The sequence below is a fragment of the Camelus dromedarius genome, chromosome 9, assembly GCF_036321535.1.
Source record: "Camelus dromedarius isolate mCamDro1 chromosome 9, mCamDro1.pat, whole genome shotgun sequence".
In the NCBI taxonomy this organism is placed as follows: Eukaryota; Metazoa; Chordata; class Mammalia; order Artiodactyla; family Camelidae; genus Camelus; species Camelus dromedarius.
In genome coordinates, this window is record NC_087444.1 from 33,645,319 (window position 1) to 33,670,562 (window position 25,244).

Genomic DNA, 25,244 nt, shown 5'->3' on the forward strand with positions numbered 1-25,244 from the left:
ATACATTTTTTAAAACCAGTATTTCCAGATTTTTTTTTAAAAACATCAAATCAAACATTCAATAATTGGGAACAGAAATGGGTAAAAATCTTCACATCAAGATGTGAAATGACAAATGATAAATGCTGGAGAGGGTGTGGAGAAGGGAACTCTCCTATACTGCAGGTAGGAATGCAGTTTGGTGCAGTCATTGTGGAAAATAGTATGGAGATTCCTAAAAAGACTAGGAACAGACTTACCATATGACCCAGTAATCCCACTCCTGGGCATATATCCAGAAGGAACCCTACTTCAAAAAGACACCTGCACCCCAATGTTCATAGCAGCACTATTTACAATAGCCAAGACATGGAAACAACATAAATGTCCGTCAACAGATGACTGGATAAAGAAGTTGTGGTATATTTATACAATGGAATATTATTCAGCCATTAAAAATGACAACATAATGCCATTTGCAGCAACATGGATGTCCCTGGAGAATGTCATTCTAAGTGAAGTAAGCCAGAAATAGAAAGAAAAATACCACATGAGATCACTTGTATGTGGATTCTGAAAAAAAAAAAAAAAAAAAAAAAGATGACAAACGAACTTAAATATAAAGCAGAAACAGACTCACATAGACTACAAACTTGTGGTTGCCAGCGGGGAGAGGGGTGGCAAAGGATAGACTGGGAGCTCGAGATTTGTAGATACTGATAGGTATAAAAAGAATAGATAAAAAAGTTTATACTGTATAGCACAGGGCAATATATACAAGATCTTTATAGTAGCTCATGGTGAAAAAGAATGTGACAATGAATATATGTATATTCATGTATGACTCAAAAATTGTGCTGTACACCAGAAATTGACACATTGTAAACTGAGTATAACTCAAAAAAATTGATGAAAAAAATAAAATTAAAAAAATGTGAAATGAGAAGACAGAAATTATTTTAGAAATGAAGAATAAATTATAAAGTACTCAAGAGAGAATAGGATTGAATGAAAATACAGTAAGAGGCATTAAACAAAAGTATGAAAATAGCCAAAGGAACAAAACAAAATGAAGCAAGGAGGCAGCAAGAATCAGGGGAATATGTTAACATACAAGAGAGAGAAAGAAGATCCAACATACATAAAATTGTAGAGTTAAAATTTAAAACCATAATACCAAGGGGAAAAAAAAAAAATCCAAAAACAAAAACAAAAAACCTAAATGAGAAGGACATGAATCTACATATTAAAAAGGCCCATGAATATGGGAAAATTGATACAAAAGATTCTTATTTTAAACAAATTATTATATTTAATTTATATAAATATATATATAATATTTTGTCAGAATAGAGACTACATAGTCATATGAATAAATGTATAGATTAACCTCTCTATTTAAAAAACACTTTCAAATTAACTTACAAAGCAAAACTCAACTCTACAATGTATTAGAGAAACTCTTCTAAAATAAAGTGATTCCAAAAGTGAAAGTACAAGGGCTGGAAAAATGTATTCAAGGCAAATGGAAACAATAACAAAGTAGGTGCTGTAATTCTGAAATTGGACATGGTGGAACAAAGACCAAAGAGCATCACATACTAAAAAAGAAAGCTGCATGATCTAAAGACCAACTGACAATAAATATATAATAGTTAGGAATATCTATGTACCAAATAACACAGAAAGTACCATAATAAAATAGAATCAAGGAGAAATGAAGATGCAAAAAAGAAAGAAAACAAATAGAAGACATCAACATATCAAGCTCAGTACAAATGTACCAAAAATATAAAAGGACCTGGAATAGAGAAACTAAACAAGTTATACCAATATTTGTATCTTTAAATTCCCATAACAAATAATTTCCTTTTAAATGCACATGAACTATTTATAAAAATTGACCAGTTATATTAAGTCTCAAAGCTTTAGTATGTTCCATAAAGTAGAAACAATATAAACAATACTCTCTGATCATACAATAAAAATAGAAATTTAAAACAAAATAAAAAGGTTCTTTCACCTGGTAATTTTAAAACTTTCTAACAAAGTCTTCAGTGAAAAGGGAAATATAAACTAACACACTAAACAAAATAGTCAAAATTAAAGACAATACCAAGTGTATGTGGAGCAAGTAGAACCCTTATATGATACAGGTAGGACTGTAAATTGGTATAACCACTTTAGAAAACTGTCAATTTCCACTAAAACTAAATACCCTGCTATACAACCCAGCAGTTCTTCTGACAGGCAGACACATACATATATACATACACATACACAAACATATAAAAGGAATGAGTGTGTGTGTGTATATATATATATATATATATATATATATATATATATATAAAATGACATGTATAAGAACATTCATACCTGTTTCAATATTGATAGACAGACATTGGAAACAACCTCAATGTGTATGAATAAAAAAAGAGATAAATTGTAGTATATTCATACAGTGGATTATTGCACAACAATGAGAAGGAATAAAAAATGGTTGTACACATGGTATTTTAAGTAAAATAAACTAGACACAAAGTAGCACATACTTTTAAATGAAATTCAAAATCAAGCAAAAGTAACTGATGTTAGCCAGAATATTTAGGTAAGGAAAAAATAAAAAACAAATAACAAATGTACTCTGGGTGCAGGATGTTGACAGTAGGGGAGGCTGTGCATATGTGAAAACAGGAGGGTTATGGGAACTTTCTGTTCTTTCCACTCACTTAATAGTACTAAACAATTAAGGAAGAAATAGCATTAACTCCTTATAGACTATTTTTTAAAATAGAGGAAGAAACACCATCTCATTTTATGAGACAAAAAATATCAAAATCATACAAAGCCATTACATGGGGAAAGAAAATTAGAGAACTATAATCCTCTTAAACATAGACTTAAATGTTCTTATCAAAACTTTAGAATATCTGTCTTGGCAATATAAAAATAACAGTAGTAGTAATAACACATCATAATGAACTGGAGTTTATTTCAGTAAAGTAAAGTAGGTTTCACAGTTAAAAATCAATGTAATTCTTCAGATTAGTAGAATACAGAAGAAAAACATATGATCACCTCAATGAATACAAAAAACCATTTGACAAAATAAAACATCTGTTAATGATAAAAAAAAACTCATAAAGTAGGGAATGAAAAGGAATTTCTTCAACCTAATAAAGGACAACTATGAAAAATCTAAAGCTCTCATCATACTTAATACAGACAGACTAAACATTTTATCCCCATGATCAGGAATAAGGCAAAGATGTAGTCTTACTTCTATTAAACATCACACTGGAGGTCCTAGACAATGCAACAGAGACAGATAGATAGATAAAATTACGTAGTTTACAGTTAGTTTTCACTCTTGGTGTTGCACATTTCATAGGTTTTGACACAAGTATAGTCATGTGTATTCACCATTTTAGTATCATACAGAATCTTTTCACTGCCCTAAAAATCCTCTGACCTCTGCTGATTCATCTCTCCCACTCCGCAACCTCTAACAACTTCTGATCTTTTCACTATCTCCATATTTTGGCCCCTGCAAAATATCATATGGTTGGAATCATACAGTATGTAGCCTTTTCAGATTGGTTTTTTTCACTTAGTAATATGCACCTAAGGTTTCAGCATGTCTTTTCATAGCATGACAGCTTTTTTTTTGTTTTAGCCCTTAATAGTATTTCATTGTATTGATGTATTACAGTTTATCCATCTACCTACTGAAGGACATCTTGCTTGCTTCCAGGTTTTGGCAATTATGAATAAAGCTGCTATAAGCATTCATGTGCAGGTTTTTGTGTGGATGTCAGTTAAGTAAAATTAAAGGCATACATACTGGAAAAAAGTACATATCATAGACAAACTTTTGTAATTGTAAACTTTAGCATGGTCACAGAATTTTAAATTAATATACAAAAATCAACTGTATTCCTAAATACTAGCAATTAGCAAAAAATTAAATTAAAGGAAAAAATCTGTAATATTATCAAGAAATATGAAACATTCTGGGAGAAATTTAACAAAATCTGTGTAAGATCTAAACAAGGAAAACTACAAAACACTGCTGAGAGACTTTAAAGGTGATGTAAATAAATGAAAGGAGATATCACATGGATTGGAAAAATCATATTTCTTACTGAGATAATTACCAATTTATTGGTCTAACATAGATTCAGTATAATTCCAAACAGATTTTCAGCAAATTTTTTGTAGAAATTAACAAGTTGGTTCTAAAATTTATATAGGAAAGGAGATGAAGATGTCTCAGAGAAACATAAAAAGCTACAAGACTGATACTACTAGATATTAAGTCTTACAGGCTTAGAGAATTATTATACCTAATTTCAAAACAGTATATGGTAGCAGCATAATAGACAGACATATAGATCAGCAGAACAGAATAGTGAGTCCAGAAATAGAATAATGCACATTAGGTTGACTGATTTTCAACAAAGGTGCCAATGTATTTCAGAACTTCCTTTAGCATTCCTTTCTTCACCTTTTGATGTAGGCCTGCAGGTAGAAAATTTTCTAAGTTTTTATTTATCTAAAACATGCTTTATTTGATCTTCATTCTCAAAAGATACTTTTGCTGAAGAGAGAATGAAGGTTTAACATGGATTTGTTTCTTCCTGCTCTCAATGCTTTAAAGACATCATTCCTTCAGTTTCTTGCCTCTATTGTTTATAATGAGAAATGAATGCATATGGTTCTGCTCTATAATGTGTCATTGTACTGCATAATGTTTCAAGATTTTCTCTTAATCTTGGTTTTCAAATAGGTTGACTATAATGTCAAAATTTGCCATCATTTTCTTTGTATTTGCCCTGCTTTTTTAAAATGATAGCAAACATTTATTGAGCACTTACCAAGTGCTAGACACTGTGCCAAGTACAGTATTTTACACAAAATTTCACAATAAATTTACAGCAGCCCAATAAAATAGGTCCTATTGTTATACCATTTGAGAGATGAGGATGCTGAGGCCCAGAGAGGTTAAGTGACTTGGACAAGGTCACAAAGAACTATAATAAAGAATTGGGATTTCAATTTAACTTCAGTTAAAACTAAAAACAGACTTAACTTATGATCCAGCAATCTCATTCCTGGGCATATACCTGGAGGAAAAACTAATTCAAAAAGACCCATGTACCCAAAAGTTCACAGCAGCACTATTTACAATAGCTAAGATATGGAAACAACCTAAATGTACATCAACAGATGACTGGATAAAGAAATTGTGGTGTATATATACATATATACATATACACACACACACAATACATATACACGATGGAATACTAGACAGCCATAAAAAAGAATAAAATAATGCCATTTGCACAACATGGATGGATTGGGAGATCCTCATTTTAAGTGAAGTTAAGACAGAAAGAGAAAGGAAAATACCATGTGATATCACTTATAGGTGGAATCTAAAAAAAAAAAAAATGACACAAGTGAACTTATTTACAAAACAGAAACAGAATCACAGACACAGAATACGAACTTATGGCTACCAGTGGGGGTAAGGGGAGGTGGAGGGATTTGCAGACACTAACTACTACATATAAAATAGATAAACAACAAGTTCATACTGTATAACACAGGGAACTATATTCAACATCTTGTTGTAACCTATGGTGAAAAAGAATATGAAAATGAATATATGTATGTTCATGTATGACTGAAGCATTGTGCTGTACACCATAAATTGACACATTGTAAACTGACCATACTTCAATAAAATACATTAAAAATTTAAAAAAAAAAGTTTCTACTGTATAGCACAGGGAACTATATTCAATATCTTGTAATAATCTATAATGAAAAAGAATATATAAATAATATGCTGTACCAGAAATTAACACAACTTTGTAAACTAACTATACTTCAATTTAAAAGAAATGTTTAAAAAAAAGAATTTAACAAAACTGGTGAAATATATCAAGCTATGATTCAAGATTGCAAAAGGATAAACAGTATACAAACATATAAATCTAGGTACGCTATATTAAAACTACTGAAAATCAAAAAGAGAAAATCTTAAAAGGAATCAAAGACATAAGTTTCTTATAAAGGTGTAAAAATAAATCTGATAGTTAACTTAAAAAAACAGAAGACACCAGAAGATAATGGAATTACATCCTCAAAGGGATGGGAAAACTGAACTATCAATCCATAAATGACAAAAGTATCCTTCATCAATGAAGGTGAAGTAAAGAGTTTTTTTCAGATATATGAAAAATTGTGAGACTCTGTCCTCAACAAATCCACATTCACATAAATATTGAAGGGCATTCTTTAGGCAAAAGAAAATTCATCCCACCAATGGAAGCTAGGAGACGTAGGAAGGAATGAAAAGTCACGAAAAAGTTAAATCTACAATAATGATAACATCTTAGGGGATTTAAAATACCTAGAAAATTAAAATATAAAATAATAGCAAAATACAAAAATATGAGAGTAAGTGTAAGCTAATAACAGATTTGATAAATCAAGAATGTAGAACAGAGGAAGGAAATGAAATTAATTTTGTAAAAAATCAAACAAAAGGAAAAAACAGAATGAAGTGGTAAGACTAGTAAGATGGTATCAAGACAATATGTTTATAATTACTAACATATTAGTAATTATATAAATAAAAAGGGGCCAGCTGTAGGGTTCTGATCTCTAACCACTTAACGCTTAAGGATTTCAAGACCTCATCTCTTGAGGTTGTATGCCCCTAAAACTTGTCAAGGCCCTTGATTACAGAGAGACTTACATCTTCTTACTCTCAGTATAGCAGTTTCGTATGCCTACAAGCTTATTGCTTTTTTTTTTTTTAGCACCTTAATTGTTTCTGGACCCTGGGGATTTTCTTTTATACTATACATATATATGTATATTTGTGATAGAGGGCATTTTAGGTTAACTTTTTCTCCTCTATGCAAGAAAAAGAAATCTTATGTAATGTTTTGGCTTTTCTTCTATGTCCCACCAAGCATGCCTGGTAGTCATTTTCATTTTAAGTACTTTATTGCTAATTGCTGTAGGGAACTAGGTAGTGTCTAGCAAAAGTAACGAAGATGTAGACTGTATTAGGACACCAACAACAAATTAGCACAAAACTGGGAGGTTTAAACTAACAGAAATTTATTCTCTCACAATTCTGGAAACCAGAAGTCTAAAATCAAGGTAGCAGCAGGGCCATGCTCCCTTTGAAGAGTCTAGAGAAAGATCCCCCTTTCCCTCTGAGTTTCTAGTGGTTGCCAGCAATCCTTTGTGTTCTTTGGTTTACAGCTGCGTAATTCCAATCTCTGCTTTCACCATCACATGGCCAGAATGTTCCCTCAGTGTAATGTGCTCTATGTCTCTACCTAAATCTCCTTTCTCTTATAAAGATACCAGACACTGGATTAGGATAAGTATGACCTCATCCTAATTTAGATAAAATCTGCAATAACCTTATTTCTAAATAAGATCGCGTTCACAAATACCAAGGGTTAGCACTTGAACATACTGTCTAGATGGACACAATTCAACCCACACCAGACAATATCTCTAAAATGAAGATGCTGTACAAAGTTATGATTCCTAACCATATTCCACAGGTCTGGGTTTCTAAAAGTCACTTGGGTCTCCTGTTTGCTTCATTTATTTCTGTTGGTAGTGCTTTGTAAATGACCCTAGCCCTCTGAACGTAAAACTTCTATAAAGCCCTCTCTACAAAAATTTCTCTTCCTGGGTAACAGGCTAGATGGTGTAGTTAGAATAAATGCCTGTACTCCTCGAGGACATGGATCAAATCTTCACAATTTCCTAAAACCAGAATGGGGCCTGATATCGATAAACAAGAAACCATTCAAGCACCCTCTTGTTTCAGCTGTGTAATCTGCTTCTCAGGGGACCCCTGACTAGGTGATTACCTTTTAACTGAACTCCTACGCCTTGTAAGAAAGATCTCCTTATGGCTTTTCCTCACACCCCACATCCTTGTTTTCCTCCCTCTGAGACTATTTGATAGTTTCAAAAATCTCCTAGAAGGCATTGATTTGACTTCTGAGAGTAGCATCACTTTGCAAAATATGCATTAGTGAAATTGCTTCCAGGTCATCATGTTTTACATTTTTGCTTGGAGTAGCATTCCCAAAGGAAACCACAGCTTCTTTAAAAGAGGTTATATAATTATGACTTCATGAATACAAATCAGTTCTCCCCCATCATCTTTTTTCTCAGTTGGTTCTTATCTATCCTCAGTTGTACATTTGATACTGTGCTCTTTTATAAGTTAAAAAAAATTTTATTTATCCCTTCCAGGTTCTACCTCCATTTTGTTGTGTCCCTTGCATTCTCTTATAAAAATTATTTGAAATATTCTAAATATAAAAAACAAGTAAAACTAACTTCTGTATACCTATCATACAGCTTAAGAAATAACATATTACCAAATATAGTTCAAGAAGTCTAAATTCTTCCTTAATGACATTCTTCCTCTTCCCCCTCCAAACTACTCTTTCCCTTCCACTCCCAGTTTCACGTGCATATCATAAGTTATCTCCACAACTAATTACTATCTGGAAGCTGTTTATGATCCCCATGCATTTTTTCACACTTTTACAAAATTACATAGTTTTCTAGGTATTTTTAAACTTTAACTGGTATTACACCTGTTATAGATACCTCTGCTATCTTTTTTTGTTCAAATTATGATTGTGAGATTCATCACATTGATATATATTTCTCTTCATTATTTTAATATCTTTACTTTTTAATTCTGAGAAAATACAATCATTTTTATAGTCATTCTTCTGCTACTGAACATTGTTAGTTTCCACATTTTTGCAATTATAAACAATGCTGTTTGAACAACCCATTAATGGATCACAACCAGTTTCCCACTCCTTTTTTGAACAGCTTTATTTAGATAGAATTCACATACCATATAATTTGCCCTTTTAAATTGTACAATTCAGTAGTTTTCTTTTTTTTTTTTTAGAATATTCACAACTTATGCAGCCATCGGAAGTATCTAATTCCAGAACTTTTACATCATCCTCCCAAAAAACTCCATACCCACTCCCTGTTCTACCCTGTCCCAGTGCAAGGCAGCTGCTAATTTACATTTTATCTCTGTGGATTGCCTGTTCTGGACATTTTATATAGACTCATACAATATGTGGCCTTTTGTGACTGACTTCTTTCACTAGGCATACGTTTTCAAGGCTCATCCATGTTGTAGCATGTACATTAATTTGATTGTAGTGATGATCTATATAGATATGCCCAAACTCTTCAAACTATATAATTCAAATATATGAAACTCAATAAAACTGTCCAAAAAGATAGGCAAAAGATTTTAATAATGCTTCACCAAAGAAGATATACTGAGGTGGGAATCCCCATGAAAAAGATGGCAGGACCCCCACCATCCTGCCAGCACCATTCAGTTCCCTGGCCCTGTGGCATTATCTCGCTTTTTAAACTCTGAAACGGCTTACTTCTAGGAAAGCGGAACTTATTCCTAAGATTCTGTTGGTTCCCTAAGCTAACTCCTGATTGGTCCATTTCCATAACTCCTGATTGGTCCATTTCTCTCATTCCTGATTGGCCCATTTCTACAAAGCTTGTTTCTAATTAGTCATATTTGTTATACCTTATTTGCATATGATGTTACAAAATGTTGCAAAGTCTAGACTGGTAGCCTATAAAAGCCTGTGTAAACCTACAGACGGGGTCCAGAGCTTGGAATGTTAACTCCTTTGGGCCTGCTGGCATAATAAACCTGAGTTCTCCAACCCTCCGAGTGCTGCTTGTTCTCTCGCCTGGATACAGGTTGCTGTCACAACTGAGCTATAACACTGAGCTGTAACACACTTTGCTGCAACATTTCAAAGAACAAAGAAGGTTACATAGAGTAAATAAATACATGAAAGATGCTCTACATCACTGGTCATCATAGAAATGCAATTAAAGTTATAATGAAACATCAATACACACTGAATGAAATAAATTTTAAACTACTAACACCACCAAGAGCTAATGTGAATGTAGAATAACTAGAACTGTCATACGCTTCTGATAGGAAAACAAATGGCATAGCCACCTTGGAAAAAAGTTTGGCAGTATTTTAGGAAGTTAAACATACATACACTTATCATATGACCTAGCAGTTTCACTCCTAGGTAGTCACCCAGCAAAAATAAAAATCTATTTTGCAAATGTTAACCACTATATATAAAAATAGATAAAAAACAAATTTCTTCTGTATAGCACAGGGAACTATATTCAATATCTTATAATAACCTTTAATGAAAAAGAATATGAAAACAAATATATGTATGTATGTGTGTATATATATATATATATATGACTGTACATTATGTTGTATACCAGAAATTGACATATTGTAACTGACTATACTTCAATTTAAATAAATAAATAAATAAATAAATAAATAAATTAAGCAGGAAAAAAAAGCTATGACACACAAAGCTGTGAAGGCAAATGGTTACAGCAGCTTTACTGCTAATAGCCAAAACCTAGAAACAACCCAAATGTCCATTAACTGGCTAACAGATAAATTATGATACATATGTATAGTAGAATACAACTCACAAACAAAAAGGAGTAAGTATCCATGCAGGCAACCAAATGGATGAATCTTAAATTATTATGCTAAGTGAAAGAAACCAGACATAAAAGGTTGTATACTATAGAATTCCGTTAACATGATGTTCTCAAAATGCAAACCTATAGTGGCAGACATCAGATCAGTGGCTGCTAGGGGATAGGTATAGGGTCTGAGAATTGATGATAAAAGAGCATGAAGGAACTTTATAGAATTACAGAAATACTCCATATCTTGATTATGGTAGTAGTTCACACCTATTTACATTTATCAAAACTCATAGAACTATATTCCTAAAAAGAGAAAATTTGACCATATGTAAATTAAGCCTAAATAAAACTGACTTGGAAAAAAAAAGCAGCCAGGAAAAAAAACCAAAACGAAACACACACACTGCATACAGGAGAACAAAGCTAAGAATGACTCCAAATGCCTAACTAAAAACAACACAAGCCAGAAGAAAAAAGAATTTTAAAGTGCTAAAAAACAAAACTACATAACCAGTTTAAAAATAAACCTTTCCAAAATGAAAGTTAACTAAAAACATTTTCAAGTTAAAAAAAAAAACCTAAGAGAACTCATTACCAACAAGCTGTACAGTAAACAATGTTAAAGGAAGTTCTTCAGATGGAAGAAACCTGATGAAAACTTGAATCTACAAGTAGAGTGCGAGAAATGGTAAGATGTAGGCAAACAATTTATTATCATTTTCCTAATTCCATTAAAAACTCCTAACAAAGTGCCATGCCTGGATGGAGGCACTGGTGTTTTCTATCAAGTATTAAAACAAACAAACAAACAAACAAACCACCAATCCTATACAAAATCTTTCAAGAAATAGAGAAGAATACAACATGTCTGAGATCATTTAAAGAAGTCAGACAGCATTGTTCTAATTTTAAACCAATCACAAGAAAGCAAAACCAAGACCAATCTCCCTTATGAACACTCTAAAAAAAAAACAACAAAACATTTTAAGATCATATTAAGACATGAAAACAATCAGAATATATACTATGTTCAAAGATGGAAAGACTGAATATTGCAAAGATAACTATTCTTCAGAAATTGTGTATATTCAAAGCAATTACAATCAAAGTCCTGAAAAGATTTCTCATGGTAGTTAATAAATTGATCATAAAAATTAATATGGAAGATCTAAGGGCCAAGAATAAATAAGGGAAAAGAACAACTTGGTATGGGGGTAAGGGAAGCTGTTTACCCTATTGAATATTGTCTTATTTTAGAGCTAAAGTAATTAAAACACTGTTATATGTGCAAGGCTAGACAAATTAAATAGACTTGAAAAGCTCAGAAACAAAGGCAAACACATACATGGAAACTACAGGAGTGCATGACATTATCTATTCAGTGAAGGAAGGGTGTCCTATTCTAAGGGCTGGCAAACTTTTTTGTTAAGAGCGAGACAGTAATAGGCTTTGAAACCCGTATAGTCTCTGTCACAACTACTCAACTCTGACATTGTAGCACAAAAGCACCCAGACAACAGGTAAACAAATGCATATGCCTGTGTTCCAAAGGAATTTCATTTACCAAAACAGATGGTGGGCCAGATTTGGCCCATCAGCCACGGTTTCCTCAAGAGCAACAGAACAACGAAAAAAGTTTAGTTAAAGCCATTTCTCACATCATACACAAGACTAAGTTTCAGGTGAACTAAACTTCTAGTGTGAAAAAAATGCTTGATAATGTAAATTATGTTCAGAACATAGTAGTGGAATTTCACAATAAAAATTATTCTAATATGAAACATTCAAATATTAATGCATATAAATTATGTTGATCAAGAATTTTCCAACTTTTTGTTAATCCAAAAAGATGCAATATCTTGTCAATTTACTTCTTGTATGCCTGTGTGCCAATAACTTCATCTGTCAATGACCTCTCTATAACTTTAGAAAGCATTTCAGTGACTTCTCTAAAATTCTTACCCCCGTGCTCATTTGAAAGTTGTGCTACTAATACAACTGCTTCAGCCTTCTCAATCCCCACTTCCTTTAGAACTGTAAGTCTTAAAACAACTCACAAATTAAATGATGGTCATTTTTTAGAAGTAAAACAGTTGCTTTGGCTGTTTAACTATTTCTTCTTCTTAAAAAATATAAATAAACTTCTAGAACCGGACTGAGGTCCTACGGATATCCATATTTCAGGGCAGACTTTAAAACTCCCTGAAATTGATATAAAATTTTTGTGTGTGTTATATTCTATACAGAAGAAAATAGAGGATTCTATTGGAAAGAAAATGGCATTTTCAGTCATAGACAGGGGCTGTCGGGGTAGGATGGGAGGAGTCAGATCATAACAGACATATAAGCTAAAGGTTAATGAAGAGGTTTTTCAATCAGTGATGGCTTTGATATTTCAGATCAAGCGTCAGAGTTTGTACTCCAAAAGACCTACTGGCTTTGTTGTAAGGTCTGGACAGTATTCATAATGCCAATAGGAAATGTATATGGGGAAAGGGTTCAACTGAGTACAAAATGATGTTTTCGACAAGATCCATCATCATTCTGGGTCAGCAACTGAGACCAGAGCTGACATTTCTGTAGCGCTTTATCCAGCGCTTGCACCTGCAGCTTTCCACCGGAACTTCACTAGTCCCACATGGGAAGAAGAGGACAGCAGCACCCTCCTTCTAGATAAGGAACGTTATGGACTCTGTGAGGTGTGGGACGCTCCCCAGGTTGCTCAGGAGACATTTTTCCACACGGTCAAGGGCTGGTAGAAAGTTTCTGTCAGCGCTGGAAGGAGTCGGGGGAAGTGGTAAAGTGTGCTTGCGGGAGGTGTAAGCACGTCAGAGTCGGAGGGTTTCTACTGGGGAGGGAAGGAAGCTGAGACACTGCTCCTCAAAGAGGGAAGGGAGCGTCAAGAGAAGCCCCCCCACAGGGCCGACAGAAGACGGGCGGGCGCTCGGCCTCTCAGACGCGAGGAAAGAACCTAGAGGCTGCGAGGAGGCGAACAGAGGGGCCTGCCTCAGGGAGACCCGCAGCCCGGCTGCAGTCCCCCATCTCGAGGCGGCCTGTTTGACTCAACGCCCCTGCACCTCGCGCCGGGCCGCCCTTTTCGTCATTCTCCCTCAGGGTCGCTCACCACGGAGTTTGCTGGCTCCAGCAAGACACCCAGCTCCATTCGGCACCTAACGAGCTCTCCGCGCCAAAACTCAAATACGAGTTCCAAAGCCTCGCGGCCCGGAACGTCTCCCAGAGTGAAGGACAGAAAAACCAATCGAAGCCCGGCTGGCCACAGACGTACAGGGAGGTGGGCGGGACAAAGGGATGGGGTGGGACCAAAGAGCGTTGCCAAGACGACGGCTTCCGGGTGGGCGGGCTGTGGTGACTTACGGCCGGAAGGCGAGACTCCGCGGGAAAAGCGGCCCAGTTAGGTGGACCATATTGAGGCTGCGGTGGTCACCTCGGTAGTAACCGCGGGTGTGTGCCGCAGTCACGTCAGCGGCCTCCGTTTCCTTTAGCCTTCTCTCTCATCAAATGATTTTCCTGTCCAGTTATAAAGTGCAAGTTGTTGCCCCAAGGTAAGCATGTGGTAGCATCACCCCCTCGTTATATACCGGGTAATGGAAATTCTGAGTCCACTTTGTCGCACAAGGAGCGGGTACTATAAAAGGAAAAGGTGAAAAGTTGGAGCTTTCACTATTCAGTGGTTTCCTACTGTGTGTTCTGCATTGTACACATTTTGTAGTCTTTAAATATTGGTTGCAATATGAGTTAACGTTAAATGTTAAATTCTGGATCTTTCTGACCTCCAAATTCCACCTGAAGCAGGTAATGAACAAAGACCTGATTTTTTAAATTTTCTGTAACAATCTCAAAACTTCTTTAACTTGAGTTCTTAATCTCCCATGATTCCGAAGGCAGTTGGTAAAATGGGCAGGGGCTTTAAACCTAAACTATTTCGAGAATCAAACTAATTCAGCTGAGGCTCCTTCTTTTGTAGGGAATCACTTTAATCTAAAGTAATTGATACCAGTTGCTAAACATGACGCCTTTGGTTCAACGTGTATCTTATTTGATGATGATGCTCTCACATAACTATCTAGTTTATGAAAGAAAATAAACATTGTTGAAATGATGGAGAAATAAGGCTTTCTACATACAAATAATTATTTTTTTAAAAAAACTTAACAGCTTTAAAACATATCTTTTGACAAACCACAGGAGTCTAAAAGAAAACTTCAGCAGAACTTATCTGCTTATCAAGAAGAATATCTTCCTTTAGACTTAAGGCAGGGAAGCATTTATGAAAGTGTAGATCTATGTGTTTAGGTTCCTGCCAACCCCTTTCTTAAAATTCCATCTTCAAAACTCTCTGCTAATGAGCACTTTTCCAGCAGCTTGGATGAAACATTGTAAATAACTTCCTCAGCCTGAAGGTTAGAAATTTCATTAAATGAAAAATTAAATACATTAGAATACTTAGGTATGAAACATTAATGAACTGAGTAATACATTCTTCAGAAGAAAAGGCACTTAAGAAAACATAGACCACCTGCATTGTGGAGCCATCTAACATGATGAGATTTGATAGATAGGCAAGAGATCAAAAAATGGCCAGATTTCAAATGGAGTGTTCCATGAGCAGCTTATTACCTTCAGAGACCATTTGAAAATAAAATCACCTCTCAGCAGAAGCCCAAGAGGGCTTAGAGATGAACCAGACCATCCTTTGGATGTCAGTATTGTACTAAACAAAGTCATTTAGACTGTTAATTATCTGGCAGGGGGAAAATGCCTACATTTTACAAGGACTTAGGCCATTAATTTAAAAATATATAGTAATTTTAGAATTCATAAAGCAGAGATAGGGGACCTGAACCTCAGTTATATATACTTGGAGGGGGGGCGGCAGTGGAATGTTCCCTCTAGTAGCTGATGTACATTTGAATTAGTATACTCCATTCCTCTTACCTATGTGTTCTCTTTTCCTCTACTTGGTTGAATCTTAACTTATCCTTCAAGACCTAGGTCAGATTCTGAATTTTTTTTCAACAACGCTCTCCCTCCAGAACAATTATAGAATTATAAATATCCTCTGTATTTGGCTTTTTTCTTTTTGGCCTGGTAATGTTTTTTATCACATATGTTGATGACTGTATCTTACGTATAGTTTGTTTCATCTGCTAGATTCTAAGCTACTTAGAATTGTACTTACCACTGTACCTGGCAGAATGACTTGAACATGGTGAACATAATTTTGATGTAAAAATGCCTAAATTAAGATTAATAATAAATATAGTTGGTAGCTGTCTTAGTTTGCTAGATTTGCCGTAGCAGAATACCACAGGCTGGGTGGCATAAACAACAGAAATTTACTTTTTCAAAATTCTAGAGGCTAGTAAGTCCAAGATCAAGGTTTTAGCCAGGTTGATTTCATTTTGAGACCTCTCTCCTTGGCTTGTAGATGGCCATATTTTGTCTTTGTCTCCACGAGTTCCTTCCTCCATGCCCATACACATCTGCATCCAAATTTCTTCTCCTTGTAAGTAACATCAGTCATACTGGATTAGGGCCTATCCTAAAGACCTCATTTTAACTTATCTGCCCCCTTAAGACCTTATCTCCAAATGTGGTTGGATTCTGAGGTACTGGGTGTTAGGGCTTCAGCATATGAATTTTAGGGGGGACACTGTTCAGTCCATAACAATAGCCAACACTCAAAAAGCAGAAATGATTGGGAGCAATTGTCTGTCATCCTTAGAATGCTCATCTTTAGACCTATTGATAATGTAATTGTGTGCATCAGATGTGAGATGGCATGGAGTGGTAGAGCCTGTGGTAATCAGAATATTTGCCCAAAGATATTCAAATTGAAATTTGTAAATAAATAAATAAATAAATAAAACCACACACACACGCATGCACACACACACCCTAGCACACCAGCCCAATATTGGGCCATTCAAACAAACAGGCTGACTGGTTTTGACTCATAGGGAGCTGGTTTGTAAAAACCACCAGCACATTATTTCATTTGGAATCTGTAACGTCTTATACTGAATGCTGGACATGTTAAGTATGTTTTTATATCCAAATACATTTTCCCTCAACCCCGCTGGTTCACACATAATTTTTTTTATTGGGTACCTGCTATGTTAAAGGAACTGTACTAAGTGCCTTACTGAGATTAAAATCCATAAATTTGGCCACATATACCCAAGAGTTTTAAGGACATCCAATTTTTGAGATAATTTATTAAATGCATAACCATGCATAATTTAGTGTTTTGGGGGTACAGCTTTATCCTGTAAATAAATTAGAATGCTGAAAAAAAATTCTTTGTCATCTTATTTGGCGTGCTAAGGCCAGGGCTTTGTTCTCAAGTACCAGTGAAGAGGAAAGGAGACATACAAAAATAATTATTGTACAAGATGAATGAGACCATAAGAGAATTATAGATAAAGTAGTTGGGAAATTAGAGGAGGAAAAGATTTCTTCCAGGTGGGTGTGTTACTAAAGGTATTTATGCAGTTAGAATTAATCTTTCTTGTGGCACTGGTACTTCTAGTATAGCATTAATCAATATGTTATATACTGGTTATTTGCATATTTTCATATCTCACCCAGCACAATCTGCAACACACAGTAATGCTTCAGTCTTTATATGCTCCAGTCTAGTGTTTCTCAAAAGTATCAGAGTCACCTGGAGAACTTTTTAACAATAAACTTTTCTCGACCCTAGCTCTATAGATTCTAATTTAGTAGCCCTGAAGGAGTGGTAGAGAATCTGTTTTTAAAAGGTTTCTCCCACTTAATGATTCTGATTATCAGCCCAACTTAGAACCTTCTGCCCTAGAGCACCTGATATATAGTATGCTCTCAATAAATTCTTGTCACATTAAATGAGCAGAGCTGTGATTTAGTAAGATTAATAAGGTTCCTGTGTGCAGGATGAATTAGAGTGGAAAACATCCTAGAGGCAAGGAAATTCTATTAAAGATGTCCAGCTAAGAGATGAAGCAGCCTTAAACTATGGTAGAGGCCATAGGAAAGGAGAGAAATGTATGAGAAACACTGAAAAGGTAGAATCTCTAGAATTAGATGAAATTTGATATAATACACTAGTTTCCAAAACAGTGTGCCTAAGACTTAAATGGGGTGTTTATTTAACAAGCATATTACTGGACTCTATCTGTGAAATCTTGTTTAGTTGGTCCAGGATGAGGCACATCAATCTGCATTTTTAACAACCCTCTCCCCTGATTTTGATTTAGGTTATTTAATCCATTTCAGTTTAATACCTCCATTTAAGAACACACTGATCTGTTGACTATTGTGAGTAAGAGGGAAGGTTGCAAAACAATTCTACAGATTAAATCTTGAGTGACAGGAAGGATGATAGGCCATTAGTAAACACTGAGAATTTGATTTAGAGGGAAATAAACTTCATCCAAGAAGCTATTCAGCAAGTGAGAAGAAATGCAATTTAAGAACTTGGGAAAGAGATAGAGGGTGAAGAAAAAAATGGGAAACTTTTATGATAAAAAAGATTTCTGAGAGAAAGAGCAAGGAAAAAGAAGTGCATTAAGTGAAAGTTGAAGGGGTATTTCTCTGTGGAGATCTTGAAATGAAGGAGGCAGCACATGAAATAGAAGGTAGGAAGAAAACTTGGAAAAACCAAAAAAACAAGAGTCTCAAGCAAAAAAATTTACATTACCTAGTGTAAATGAGAAGTAGAAGTGTTGTGGGATGGATGTGGGGAGATTTCTGGAATTGACATCTAATCTGATACCATTTAATGGAGTTTTATAGAATTTTACAGTTGCTAGGAGTTGAAAAATAAATTGGTGGCAAGAAAAATTTAAGCTAGGGATGATTAAGCATATCTCACAATGTGAAGGAGAAAAAAGTGAGAGATTGTCAGTATATGAAAAAGTTAACCCATCAAGTTGCTTATAATCTGAAAGGGATTTCTAGCTTTTATAATAATAGAAGATAATTTTTTAAGAGAAGGATCAAAAGAAATAAAGAGATAAAAGGGCCATGATAATATTAATAGTAAACATCATTAGCAAAAACTGGATTTTTCTAAGGCCTTTCCTGAATAGTAGGTGGGTAAATGAAATGAATTAATAAGCTGAATTAAAAGTCCCCTTTTTAAGAAGTAATAGAAAATAAAAGGACAAAAGGAATTTCTAGAATAAAGTCTTTTTAAAAAGATAAGCTGTAAAGAAAAAATTTTTGGAAGAAAACTAATATCCTTTCTAGACTTAGCAGCAAAATATCTTTATAAACATTGCATCTTATGTGCCAATCTTATAAACTATCCATAAGTACATAACTGCTATGATAATTTATATAACAGACTTGTATTTAAAACTCAGGAATGCCTCTTACTAGATGTATATACAACCTTGATCAAGGTCCTGTTATATTAAAGATTATAATATAAAATATAATACTTGCGTCATAGTATTAAATAAAGGATATAATGTTGTTATGTGCCTATCATAAGCATTCAATAATTGGTTACTCTTTTATTAATTAAATGACTTTATGCAAGTTACTTAATTGCTTTGAATTTTTAAGTGTTGTCTATCAAATGGGAATAGTGATATGGATAAGGACATCCATACAAGGATGGAGAGTTACCAAGAAGAATAGATTAGCAGGTGGAATCAAAATGGCAGAGTAGGAAGACCATGAGCTCACGTCCTTCCTTGAACACATCATACCTACAACTCCATATAGAGCAGCTCTCACTAAGAATGACCTGAAGAACAGGAGAATGGCCCTTCTACAACCAGGTCTTTAAAAAAAAGAACCACAAGGAGTATGGTGGGGGGGGGGGGGGGGAGAAGAAGCGATCTAGTCACAACCCACATCCCTAGCAGGTGACCTAGAAGAGGAGGGGGGAATATCAGGCTTGAGGATCCTCCTGGGGGAAATGAGGGGTTCAAGCCACTTATTTGGCACCCCCAGCCCTGGAGTCTAACAGCAGGGAGATGAGCCTCCTTAGCTAGTTTGAAAACCAGTGGGGCTTACCAGAGGGCTATAAAAAATTGAGACTCCATTCTTGAAGAGTGGCATGCATGGGCTTGCTTCCAAACCAAGCAAAGAGGCAGCAGGTGAAAACTGCCTTGTGCTCGGGCCAGCCTATCAGGACCACCCTATCTCCACCCCCCACTAGCCTGCACTAGGCTCCTGCTCCAGCACTTCCTGCTCTGGCGTTCCACCATTGCCAGAATGCATATCAGGAAGGAGTGGAACCAGAACAGTAGTGTGGCTCTATTCTTCATCAGGTCAGAAGGGATTGGCATGATATATTTAAAATGCTGAAAGGACAAAAATCCTACATCCTAGAATACTCTACCCAGCAAAGTTATCATTCAGAATTGAATGAAAGATAAAGAATGTCCTAGACAATTAAAAACTAAAAAATTCATCACCACTAAGGCAACCTTACAAGAAATGTGAAAAAGAAAAGAAATAAAATATAGGGAGGGAAAAATCCCACTAGGAAAGGCAAATATATAGTAAAGGCACATTAAAAAGTGCCAAACATTGCTGAAAGAAATTAAAGACAAATAGAAAGACACCTCATGTTCATGGATAGGAAAACTTCATAGTGTTAAGATGACAGTAATTCCCAATGTGATCTGGAGATTCAACTTAATCCCTATGAAAATTCTGATGGTGTTTTTTTAAACCATTAGAAATAAAAAAAAACTTATTCTGAAATTCAAAGGGAATTTCAAGGGATCCTGAATAGTCAAAACAGCCTTGAAAAGAAAAAGTTAGAGGACACAAACGTTTTGATGTTTAAACTTAGTACAAAGCTACAGTAATCAATAGTTTGGTATTGGCATAAGGATAGACATAGACCAATGGAATAGAATTCAGACCCCAGAAATAAGCCCTCTTATACATGTTCAGATGATTTTCAGTGAGGGTGCCAAGACCATTCAATGCGGGAAAGAACAGTCTCCTCAACAAATGGTGCTAAGAAAACTGGGTATCTATTTACAAAACAATGAACCCTGACCTTACACAATATACGAAAATTGACTCAAAATGGATTAAAGACCTAAATTTTAGAGCTAGAAGTATAAAACTTAGAAGAAAACATAAGACAAACCTTAATGACCTTAGATTTGTCATTAAGTTTTCTTAAGGTTTCTTAAATATGACATCACATTTTGACATATTGCATAGGCAATTTAAAAAGTACATTTGGACTGCATGAAAATTTAAAACTTTTGTGTATCAAGGAACACTGTTAGTACAGTGAAAATACAATCTACAGAATGAGAGAAAATATTTGCAAACCATATATCTTATTAGGGTATAATAACCAGAATATAAAAGAACAGCTATAACTCAACAACAACGACAACAAAAACAGCCAATTTTTTTTAAGTGCGTAAGACTTAAACGTTTCCCCAAGGAGATATACACATGGCCAGTAAGCAAAGATGCTAACCTTCATTTTTCATGAGAGATTTCCCTGCAAAGTAAAACCACAGTACCTCTTCATACCCAGTAGGATAGCTTTTCTCAGAAAGGAAGGGAAGAGAAGAAAGGTAGAAAGAGAAAGAAAATGTTGGCAAGTCTGTAGAGAGATTGGAACACTCTCACATTGTTGGTGGAACTGTAAAATAGTACAGTACCTGTGGAAAATAGTTTGGCGGTTCATCAAAAAGTTAAAACATAGCAATTCCACTTTTAAGTATATAATCAAACAGGGACATAAATAGATTCTTGTACACCAGTGTTCACAAAGGCATTATTCACAATTACCAAAAGGTGGAGACAACACAAGTGTCCATCAGCAAAAGAATGGATAAACAAAATGTGGCATATTCATACAATAGAAAATTATACAGCCATAAAATGAATGAAGTCTGGTACATGTCACAGGATGAATGGACCTTGAAAATATGCTAAGTGAAATAAGCCATATATAAAAGGCCAACATTGTATGATTCCAAAAGTTATAAAATTCACAAAGATAGTAAGTAGATTTGAGGTTACTAGGGGTGAGGTAGGGGAGTGAATGAGAGGTTACTGCTTTATGCATACAGAATTTCTGTTTGGCGTGATGAAAAAGTTCTGGAAATAGTGGTGATGGCTGCAGAACACTGTAAGTGTACTTAATGCCACTGAATCATACACTTAAAAATGGTTATAGTGGTAAATTTTGTTACGTATATTTCACCACATTTAAAAAATTTGTATATGTGTATAAAACAATTCAATGTAATCATTGTTTTTGAGAATCACTGCTCTAACTTACAAGTTAATGAGAAAATCCTTTAGTTTTCTTTATTGATTCTTTATTTCTATTTTAATCTTATTTGGGTTTTCCAAATAGATGTTTCCTTTGAGAATAAAACATAGTAAGCATGCAACAGGATTATTCTAGCATTCTGGTATTCATTTTATGAATTAATGATATACTTTTCAAATACAAATCACTCTCAGAAGAATTTGGCGAGACTGACCTAGTTATTTCGGTTTTGATTAGGCTTGACTGAGTTGGGGTTGTGAGGCTGAAAGTCCAGAATGTAGAGTATATAGTTAACAATAAACCTGGAAGCCCCATAAAAACAGGGTACCTGACTTGTGTTATACAGGCAGGGTGATTCAAATGACCTATATAACGTTATCTAGTGAAACAATAACTCTAAAAACGTAATTAATGTTGCCTCTTTGATAGGATATGTTGTGCTGGAGCAACAAACCTCTTTATTTGTCTGGCATCACCTTCTCATCAACAACTAACTATAAGAGAGACTAGGAAAATCCCCCTGTGTTAAGTTCCAACGTAACTACCTTGGAGGCCAATGGAGGTTTGGTGTGGTGAGGATGTAGCATTGGCTCTTTCATACTGACCTGTATTTTAAAAATTTCTTCACAGGGAGTTAAGTGACGTTTCAAGTCAAGTTAGACTTATGAAGTTTTGCTTCAGGCTATTTCAGACAAAATAAGGAGACGTTTCCTATATAGATGAGATATTCGTAGGTTCTAGAAATTTATTATTTCATAGTATTCGTAAAAATCCGGTAGTAGAACTCTTAACTTTCAATGTTAGTGTTAAGTACCAACTGTGTGAATTATTAGTTGTGTGTTGTCAAGAATGTCATTTAACTCAGTTTCAGCATCTGGAAATGGGGACAATAGTCCATACCACATAAGATTCTTGTGAGGATAAAATGAGAAAAAGAGAATGAAAAGTGCTTTACACAGTATCTGGTAACACTGGAGGTCAGCATTAATAGTAGTTGTCATTATTGATTAAATATCCCTTGTCTTTCCTGCCATTACCCAATTTTGTGAATATCAGATGAGAAAACATGAAATCTTTTTGAAATTTGTAAGATAGCATATAGATATACATTTGAAAACTGACTATAGATCTTTTTCTCTTTTCTGAACTTCTTATTTTCACTATCATATAAATGTTTGATTTATACTTCCTTCCATCTTTGTCTTGTTATTTTGTGGGTACTAATCTCATCTTGCAAACAAGAATGTGTGTACTGCTTGAGGATAGCTAATATTTCATAGCTCATATTTCTCTTGTGTCTCTTACATCTAGCACACTACTGTGTGTTCTCTAGTAAAATATTCAGTAAACATTTGTTTACTTTTAGTAATTGGTGATTTCTAAGTAGGCTCTTAAGCATATCATGATTGTAATTAGAATTAACAGTTACTGTGAACATGTGATTGCTGCTACACTCTTGAGAATTCCTATTAGTCAAAGGTGACCTTCCTATATATCCCAACAGATGCAGACCTGACAAAAGTGATTCATACCTTTCCAGCCCGCAACACAGATCTTTGCAATCTTCTCTGCTTTCCAAGCCATTCTAAAATTAAAGCCACAAAAAAGAGTAAAGAATATTACTTATTTAGTGAGGTTATTACTTACCAAATAGAAAACACTATTACCAGGCCTATTGGTAGAGTTGACTTAATATTTGTTCTCATGTACAATCTCAGATATTACTTCCTTTTAAAAATCTTTCAATTTGAATGCAACTTTCAGGAGATAAGCACAGTACACACACCATAATATATAGCCAATACGTTTTGTAGTATTATATTAATAAAATGACATTGATCCAGTAGCTCAAAATATACTGTATCTAAGAGTATAACTTTGAAGTAAAAATTTTGAATTCTCAACTGTGCCATTTATTGCCTATGTGACTGTCAGTAAGGTGATTTAACTCTATATGACAAAATTTCCTTTTCTGTTAAATGGGCAATATAATAGCTATTTCATAGGTTTATTTTATTAAATGATATAATCCAGGTACAGCACTTAGCACAATACCAGATACCTAGTAAGTACACATTTAAGAGTAATTTCAACAGCAATAAAAAATTTTTTTAAACCTCAAAGTTACTCAGAATTTTGGAAAATGTATTTTTAAATAAGAAATTTCAAGATAGAACAACTCTCAAGTTATTTCAGCTACTCAGTGGCATCATCAGGATCCAGATTTTCTCCACTGTTCCACTCTACTATCCTCAAAGTGTTAAACCTTGTCCTCGACAGACCTTTGTCTGTACTCGTGGTCGGAAGATGTTTGCTGCAGTTCCATTCTTCAAATCCAATCGAAACAGCATTCAGCAAAAGAAAACACTGTCTCTCCATAAGTGTTTCTTTTTAAGAACAAGGAAATCTTTCTCAGAAACTTTCCAGCACACTTGCCTTCATGAGTCACTGGCTGGGTTACATCCTTACCTTCTAAATAATCACTGGCAAGGAAGAAGTAGTTATGAGTTACCTAGGGATGGATGGGCTTAGACAAATCAAGATTTATCCCCAAGTTTTTGGTTGTGTCACTTTTTTAAAGGGTAGATGCCTATGCAAAACTGATGTTTGTTAAGTAGGGGGAAATTGGTGATTACTATAGCTATTAGTTTGCTTAACAGAATATTTGCTATTCCTTTTTTTTTTTTAAGATAGTCATATGGCCTTTCTCCTTTATTCTCCTAATATGGTGAATTACACTGATTTTTTTAAATTGAAGTATAGTTAGTTTACAATGTTGTGTCAGTTTCTGGTGTATAGCATAATAGTTCAGTCATACATATATGTAATATATTCATTTTCATATTCTTTTTCATTATGGGTTACTACAAGACACTGAATATAGTTCCCTGTGCTATACAGTATAAACTTGTTCCTTATTTTATATAAGTAGTTGGTATTTGCAGATCTCGAACTCCCAATTTATCCCTTCCCACTTTTTACTCCTGCCATTCCTTTTTCATCCTCACATGAGGAGATTCAGGTATCTAAATCACTGCTCAGTTACTTCCCATCACATCTATCAGCTATATCACTGTCACCAGCATATTACACAAATTAATGACAAATTTAATTCTTTCTTTAATCTTTTAAAAATTATTTCATTCTGTTGCTGCTACTGGCAGAAGGTTACTGAATTGTCACAGCTAAAAATGGCAAATGCCTAGGAATTTCAGGTTTACCTGGGACAAATCAAAACCATAAATGACATGCTAACTATAGCTACTTTCTTAAGGTGAACTTTATCTTAGGACAGAAACAAATTTATGGCATTACTATACTTGACGTATATATATAAAATCTTGCTTTCTAAGCTAAAAAAAAATCCATTAAAAAGTAT

The 25,244-nt window shown here is 34.6% G+C and overlaps 1 long non-coding RNA gene across 2 annotated transcripts in view; it reads left to right on the forward strand.

Moving 5' to 3' along the window:
* Positions 1–13,996: 13,996 nt before the first annotated feature.
* LOC116154842 (uncharacterized) overlaps positions 13,997–25,244 on the forward strand; it is a 115,626-nt gene continuing 104,378 nt past the window's right edge. For both annotated transcript variants that reach the window (XR_010382273.1, XR_004138882.2), the window contains exon 1: positions 13,997–14,153. This is a non-coding gene — a long non-coding RNA (uncharacterized LOC116154842). The remainder of the gene's footprint in view (positions 14,154–25,244) is intronic.